We start from the raw sequence: 8,456 nt of genomic DNA, 5'->3' as shown, positions 1-8,456 counted from the left end.
TTTATAAAAAAATAAACATAAGAATTTTGAACTGCTTCCAAAACGTTTAAAGTCTAACTAGCCCAAAAAAAGAGGTTGTTACCTGTCCTAGGAAAGGTTGTTAGCGGGGATGTCGTCACGGAGAGGCGATGAATAGGGACGAGTCCAGATGGGTGAGGGCGTACCGGTTTGCGGATTTGGCGATGCTCTCGGTGATTGGACGGTAGTCTTCCCCGGCAACGGTCTTGATGACGCGGTGGATGGTCGGGTTGTCCATTTCATCGAGAAGCATCCCTTGGTTGAAAAGTCCCTTCCGGCGAACGGTAAGGCAGATCCCTCGCCCATCGTTTATCGTGATCCTACGTACCGAGAACTCTCCCTCAGTTCGTGGCAGAGGTTGGTAGGACTCCGGAGTCGGTCCACAAAGGAGCTGACGGACTCCCCAATGTTGGTCTTATACCAGCCTGGAGTAGCGTGTTTGGTAGCTTGCCGGCCTGCAGTGACCAAGGGGTTCTTCAGGGGGCTGGTCGTTCACTGGAGATGATGTAGGTGGGGGCGGTTGTATCGGCGGACTTGGCTTGGCTGTCTGGTCGCCTGGTGACACCATCGCCTTTCGTTTTCCAACGAGTACTAGACGGGCCTGGGTCTCTACGGCGCCACTCTTCCTGGGTGGGGGTGGCATCGCTGGAATCCCGGGGGTTGAAGTAGTCGGAGTTGATGGTGGCGACTCCATCTGGGCCTGGTTAGGGACCGTGTCCGCCACTGGCGAGTCGTCGACTGTATCCTGCAAAGCTGGATCAGCTGGCCTCACTGGTATTGACTTGGGCTTGGGGGGTTCAACGGGAAAAGTCGCCGCCGGTAGTTGAGCTACCGGTTTTGACCTCCCCCGGTCCGCCCCTGGCGCGGCCGCCTTCCTCCTCCTTCTCCTCCTAGTTGGTTTCTTTACCGGGTCGCCGTACACCAAAGTCACGGTTGCCCGTGACCCGGTGTACGCGACGCGGTATTCCAGTAACGTCCCGTATGAAGCATTGAGTCCCCCCAGGTGGGGGGGTAGCTCGAGAGAGCAGGCACACACGTCCTGCTTCATCTTTGCTAAATTTCGGAATGTTGCTGCTATCAAGAGCAGCCTAAGCTGGGGTTTCTTTTATAAACATCTAACAGTTTCTGATTATGTTGTTGGGTGTCGTTAAAAACACCATTGTCCTCTTTCCTCTAGTGTCGGGATGTCGCTCGGTCATAGAGCGCTTTCCCTTCGTGGAAGAATAATCCGAACCAGTACACCAAACACCAGGGTATGTACTGTCCTGTCTTTGGGTATAAGATATCTCTTGCTGCTGTATCGGTAGGAGTAGCATGGGGTAACGAGTGTTTTTATCTTTCTATCGTCGAAATAACTATATGTTAGACCAATGTGCTCTAGTGGTGTCGTCAAACAAAACACACTTTTTTAGCAATATGTTAAACACCATAATAGTAGTTCCTTTTTTTCTTTTTGTCTCTAAACTTCCACGCCCATTGGGTTATATCTCGCTCCAGCCAGTGCACCGTGGTATGTGTTATCCTGTCTGATGGTGCATATAAAAGATCCCTTGCTGCTACTCGAAAAGAGTAGCCCACGAAGTGGCGACAGCGGGTTTCCTCTCTCAATATCTGTGTGGTCCTTAACCATATGTCCGACGCCATATAACCGTAAAAAAAATGTGTTGAGTGCGTCGTTAAATAAAGCATTTCTTTCCTTCTTCTAAACTTCCACAGTAATCATCACATCTATAATTTGTTTGTCATTGTATAGCAGCTGATCATGCCTAATCAATACGTTGGGGTGTTTCTAAAACATTTCTTTCTTTTCCTACCTAACCTATAGACTGGGTGTCACACACATTCTGTGTTTGACACCTAAACGTTACTTTTGAATGGTACAAATATTTGTTTTCTAAAAGTGCAGTAATAGTAGTGGTGGTGGTGGTAGTAATATTTTCAGCAGTACTTAATAGTAGAAGTGGGGTTTGTTGTTAATATATCATTTGGAGAGGAAAGGGAAGGAATATTTCTTGAAGAATCATCTACACATTTTAAACTACGGTTAGTTGGTGACTAACACAATATGTTTGGTGAAGTTTGTTGAGGGGGTTGGGGGGCGTTGGTTGTCTTTGTTTGTGTGTGTGTGTGTGTGTGTGTGTGTGCGTGTGTGTGTGTGTGTGTGCGCGCGTGCATGCGTGTGAGTTGTTTGTTTTGAGGGGTTAATATTGTGTATTGGGGGTTGTTGTGAGTATTTGTTTTTTTGGGGGGTTGTTGCGTTTTTTCTTTCACATTTGATCTAAACAGATAAAGGGGAACTCGCTGCTGCCACTTAGACTAGCTATTCCTACTGAAAAAAGCAGCAAGGGATATTCTATAGACTGTCACAGTGACAGTACAGCACATACCATGGCTTTTGATGTACCAGTCTCAAGGCACTGGTTAGGACGTGTACTTAGACAGCCTGACTGGAGATGCTTGTCAATAAAATCGATCTTGAATAGTCAGTTTACTTACAGTGTCACAAACGAATTGCTGTGGGCAACTTGTTGCATATAATTACAGTTGCCGCCTTTTTTGCTAGGAAAGGTGGAAGGTATATTTTATTATCAATTTATTTTGGAGGATCAGTATAATAATATAATATAGTAGTAAAAACCGGCCTCGGTGGTGTCGTGGTTAAGCCATCGGAGATAAGGCTGGTAGGTACAGGGTTCGCAGTCTAGTACCGGCTCCCACCCAGAGCGAGACTCGACAGAGTAAGACCACTACACCCTCTTCTCTCTCACTAACCACTAATAAATAATTCCATTTTATAATTACTGTTTTGTAATAGGCGTCTGGATTGGTTAAAATGCTATCACGTGATCTAAAAAAAAAAAACGTTCATTTTTCCATGAACGTCAAAACTGCACTTTTTCGGTCAGGGTTGGGGGCCCTGATTTCACTACCTTACATCCATGTTATAAGTACATATGGACATCATATATATATATACGAGTATATATATAATATAGTGTAATTAGAATCAATATAATAATATTAATAAGCATGAATACATGAAAACATGGAGTTCACTCATATGTGGGGTTAACAGTGAAGATAGAGACAGAGGAAAGATTTAAACGGAATGGTAAAGAGAGAAAAGAGAAGGTAAGGAAGAAGAAGGAAAGAAAGAGTGAATAAAATGCTTTAATTTCGAAAGAGAAAACATATTTGTATTGAAATACCTCTAGAACATTGCACTGTCATGTCTTGTTTCTAGGTATCTGCACCAAGGTTGCCCAATATTCCTCATATTCTTGAAATTGACAATTTTTGAGAAGTATATATTTTTCAATTTCTATTTTATCTTTTAAAATATTTAAGAAAGCATATATGTTAGGTCCATATTTTTGCATTTTAGATCTGTATATATAGTATTTAACATTGATAATGAGCCAATTAATAAATACCATCTTGCTTTTTTCTCCTCTTTATGATTCCAAACAAGACTGTCTGTTTATCGAGTTGTGTATGTTCGCCTTTGCCCTGAATACATCGTTCAATTTCCTTCCATAAAAGAAAGACTTTAGTGCAGTCATAGAACAAATGATCCAATGTTACTGGTTGTCTATGACAAAAATCGCAGATATTTGATTCTATATATTTTATTTTATATAAAAACGTGTTTGTCGTGATTATGATGTAGAATTCTATATTGAAACCACTGTAAAGTTGTATCTTTTAAACATATAAATGGTAAATTATACGCCTTTTTTCACTCTGTAACGATATATGAAACCTAAATTGTAATATTTTCTTTGGGAAGTTGGCACTATTGTCGATTTGTTTAAAATATTATACATTTCTTTGCATTCTTTAGTAGTTTTAAAAAATAACTCCAATTTAAAAGGAAATATAGGATTTAAGGTGTTAACCTGTTGATTGTTGATACTTGACAATGTGCAATGCATAAAGGTTTTGTTTCTTCTAAGATATCTTTTTGATTGGTTATTATTTGTCCATTACCTAACTCTGTTCTGGAAATTAGCTTACTAGTATAGTTCCGTGATTCCATGTTACAAAAGTATTTAGTAGGTTTTTCTCCTTCTTCGATCCATTTCGCTCTTGATCTGACAAATTTGCCTTTTAGTGGGGGTTTTTCTTAATTCTATTAATTCGTTTCGTTTTTGTTCTAATATTTCTGATTTAATCTGGTTTTCATCTTCTTCTAATTGTTTAATTTCTTCAATTAATTTAGTCTGTAGTATATTTTCTGTTTTCTTTTTAAAAATGGAATATGATATTGTTTTCCCGCGTATTTCCATTAATAGAATTTCTAGGAAGAGCTGATAATTAATGGTCAATTGAATAGTTTTGTTAGGAATATTGCTAATGTTCTCTAAATTATAAATCAGTATGGCATACTGACTTTTCATATCTCTAACTGTCTCTTTAATGATATTAATATAGTTTTTATCTCTTAGTAACGAGTTATTAAATCTCCATAACCCTCTACCACAGTTTAAAATTCTTACTCTAACCGCTTTACAACAAATCTTCCATTTAAGTATACAGATCGTTCAATTTCTAATTAATTATCGTTCGATATTTAAAAAAAAACCCACATTTTTATCCACATTTGATTCAGAAAATTAAAATGTATTAAACCTTATGTAAATCATTATAATGAATCGCAGATATGACGGGAAAAAACGAATGTAACTTTTTAGGGAATTCCCTTATTTGTGTATTGATATCGTTGTGAATCACTGTGGAATAGAGTTCGATTGGGTTTTTTAATATAGTTTTGTATAATGCATTTGGAATTATAAGAATTGAACGTTATATTTTTGACGTTCATGCGATGATAAACACCAAAACCGTTTTATACACTTATGTATGAACGGCATCATGGTTAAGAAAACGGTTTAATAATTTATTATGTATAGCAGCTCAACATGGTTAATAAAACGGTCTAATGATTTATTATTTAGCAGCTCAACATGGTTAAGAAAATGGTGTAATAATTTATTATGTATAGCAGCTCAAATGGTAAAAAAACCCAGTCTAATGCTTGATTATTTAGCTGCTCAACATGGCTAAAAAAACGGGTCAACAAATCGTTTGGGTGGACGCCCCATCACATTTATGTGTCTTTGAGTCATTAGTTGTAAAAAGTGTAAGTAGATCATTAAGCCTATATTACTAGCTCATTGCTTACTGATTTTGCTCTGTCTCTGTCTGTGTGTGTGTGTCTCTCTCTCTCTGTGTCCCTCTCTCGCTCTGTCCCTCTCTCTTCTATCTTTCCCTCGCCTCCTCCTCTCTCTCTCTCTCTCTCTCTCTATCCCTTGTGCTCACATGCGTGCGTGCGTGTGCGTATGTAACGTGCGAGTATGAAACGGATTGAATCAGATTGTTTAATGTAATTATTTTGTCAAATGAGTTACGTAGATATGTTAATGTAATTAGCTTGTCCCCCTTTTAAAATGGGTTAACTCGATTAGAGTCTCCAAATGTAATCAGTTATCGAATTATCACATGAAAAAAAAAAATTATCCGTGTACGTGTCGTGTATCAACTATAATTTGATTTGTAAATTTAATTATAACTATACGTCTTCGAAAATGTCTCCAGTGAGTTTCTTGGCTTTTATTGTTTTGGAGTTGTTTGCGTTTTATTTTTATTTGCACTTTTTGGGAGCGGGGAGGGGGTGGTTGTGGTGGTGGTGGTGGTGATTTTACGCGCTTTTTCTACATCAAGTTTGTTAACTCCTGCAAACAAATATGTTCATGTAAGTGTGCGTCTATATATATATATATATATATATATATATATGTATATATGTATATATGTATATATGGGGGTGATCTATGGATATCTGTACGAGTGTGGGCGCGTGCGTGCGTGTGGTGTGTATGCATGTTGTATTTTCTTTTAACTATATAAGTACATGTAGTTATAGAACCATGTCTTTACAACACTGGTGTTAGAACGTTCGTCTCACGTGTGACAGCTTATAGGTTCGACGCTTTTTGGTGAAATCATTATAGGTAAATCTCCGATGCAGCTACTAATAAAGGTTGTGGTATGCCATATCCTGTGTGAAAAAAGCTGCATGTTTGACATCCAATAGTCCGATGATTAATAAATCAATGTCCTCTAGTGGTGTCGTTGAAAAAAACAAATTTCATATTAAACACCCTCACCTCTCCTGGTACATTTTAGAACAGCCCTGAGGTAAACAACTCTTGTCTTGCCATATTGACAGTGGGATATAGAAAACAGTAGAAGGTAGGAATTGTTCTCAGAGTTAAAAGTGATACAATTTGTAGTTTGCCTTCTTCTTATATCTGTGTTTGTCTTTCTTCGTGGTGCACCTCAGCCCTAACTTTGAAGTTTGATCTATGTTAATCGGTGCCTGTCTGTAACAGGGGTGTGGGACCTTCCAGCCATTGTTCTTTGACAGTGCCACATTTCGCTGTTTTTACATTTATTTGTAATCAGTCGATATTATACAAAAATATTGTAATAAGCTGTCATTGGGAGCAAAAGCTGTTTCCTCAAGAATCCTTGACTTAAATTAGAAAGTAAAGACCGATTACGTGGTTGTTTTAAGGCTCTCTCTCTCTCTCTCTCTCTCTCTCTCTCTCTCTCTCTCGAGTTGTGGGGGGGGGGGGGGGGGCGGGTTTTTGGGGTTTTTTTTAGGAGGGTAAACTAATAGTTGTATATGTTATCCTGTTTGTACAAAGTGTCATATATTACAACTCCACCAATCCCACTTCCTAAATGTACAAAGTTAATTTAGTCTTGTTTAACGACACCGCTAGAGCACATTGATTTATCGGCTATTGGGTGTCAAACATTTGATAATTTTTTTACTGTCTTTAAGGAAACGTGCTACATGTTTTTCATTTTAACAGCAAGGGATTTTTTATATGCACTTCCCACAGGACGGCAGATACCACGGCCTTTGATATACCCGTCATGAGGCACTGGTTAGAATAGGGAAAATCTGTTGGTCCACCAAGAAGCACTGGTTGAGGGGTAGATACAATAACGTAGCGCTTACATCGACACGGTAACCGAGACGTAGGCGAAAGTTTCCGTTACAATACCGTAACTAGTTGAGGGGAGACGGAGAAAAACCCAGTCAGAGAATGGGCCCACTGAGGTGGTTCGATCCTACGACGCAAGCACATCAGCTGGACACATATTCATAAAACATCGTAAGCCTAGTTTTACACGTAAACGTAAATCTACGACTGAAGAGCTATTCTTGAAACAACGAAAACGTAAGTTACGTGTAAAGTTGGACGTAAATATAAGAGTGCCTCCGGTTACAACTAACGCTGCACGTAAGTCGTGTACATATAATAAATCAAGCACGATCGCTGTTATTTACTATTATTTACGGAAACTAGCAGCATTTCCAATAATTGAAGCAGTTTGCGATAGCGAACGCCCACGGATTGAACATATTTTTGTTGGTGATCGAACGGATGTTTTCGACTTGGCCAATTTCTCCTGAGTTATCTTTTCCTTTTTAAGAAATGTCCTCAAGTTCGTACCAAAACGCGGATCCTAACCAATACCAAAATGCCATGGTTCGCCGTTCGCGATGTTATTGTTAGCAGACGACAAACGAAATTGCGTTTTGCGCATTTGTTATTATCCGGTAGCCATCGTTTCTAATGGGTTTTCTTTTTATTATTTCCCGGTGAGAGTGTTAAATCGTAGATTTACGTCCAACTAAGTTACGTTTACATTTACGACCGTCTTTGAGAATAAGGTTCTTCTTGCACGTAAACGTAAATCTACGGCAGACGTAAGTGCTAGTCGTAGACGTAAATTTGACCGGCCTCGGTGGCGTCGTGGTAGGCCATCGGTCTACAGGCTGGTAGGTACTGGGTTCGGATCCCAGTCGAGGCATGGGATTTTTAATCCAGATACCGACTCCAAACCCTGAGTGAGTGCTCCGCAAGGCTCAATGGGTAGGTGTAAAACCACTTGCACCGACCAGTGATCCATAACTGGTTCAACAAAGGCCATGGTTTGTGCTATCCTGCCTGTGGGAAGCGCAAATAAAAGATCCCTTGCTGCAAATTGGAAGAGTAGCCCATGTAGTGGCGACAGCGGGTTTCCTCTCAGTATCTGTGTGGTCCTTAGCCATATGTCTGACGCCATATAACCGTAAATAAAATGTGTTTCTTAGACGTAAATTTACACCTTTTTGTGAATATGGGTCCAAGTGAGCACTCTACCGGCCGAGCTAAAAAAGAAGAAGGAAGAAAATATTTTATTTAACGACGCACTCAACACATTTAATTTACGGTTATATGGCGTCAGACATATTAAGGACCACACAGATATTGATAGAGGAAACCCGCTATCGCCACTTCATGGGCTACTCTTTTCGATTAGCAGCAAGGGATCTTTTATATGCACCATCCCACAGACAGGATAGTACATACAAC

This window comes from Gigantopelta aegis, chromosome 3 (assembly GCF_016097555.1).
Source record: "Gigantopelta aegis isolate Gae_Host chromosome 3, Gae_host_genome, whole genome shotgun sequence".
Taxonomy (NCBI): domain Eukaryota; kingdom Metazoa; phylum Mollusca; class Gastropoda; order Neomphalida; family Peltospiridae; genus Gigantopelta; species Gigantopelta aegis.
Note: the sequence above shows the minus strand (reverse complement) of the source record.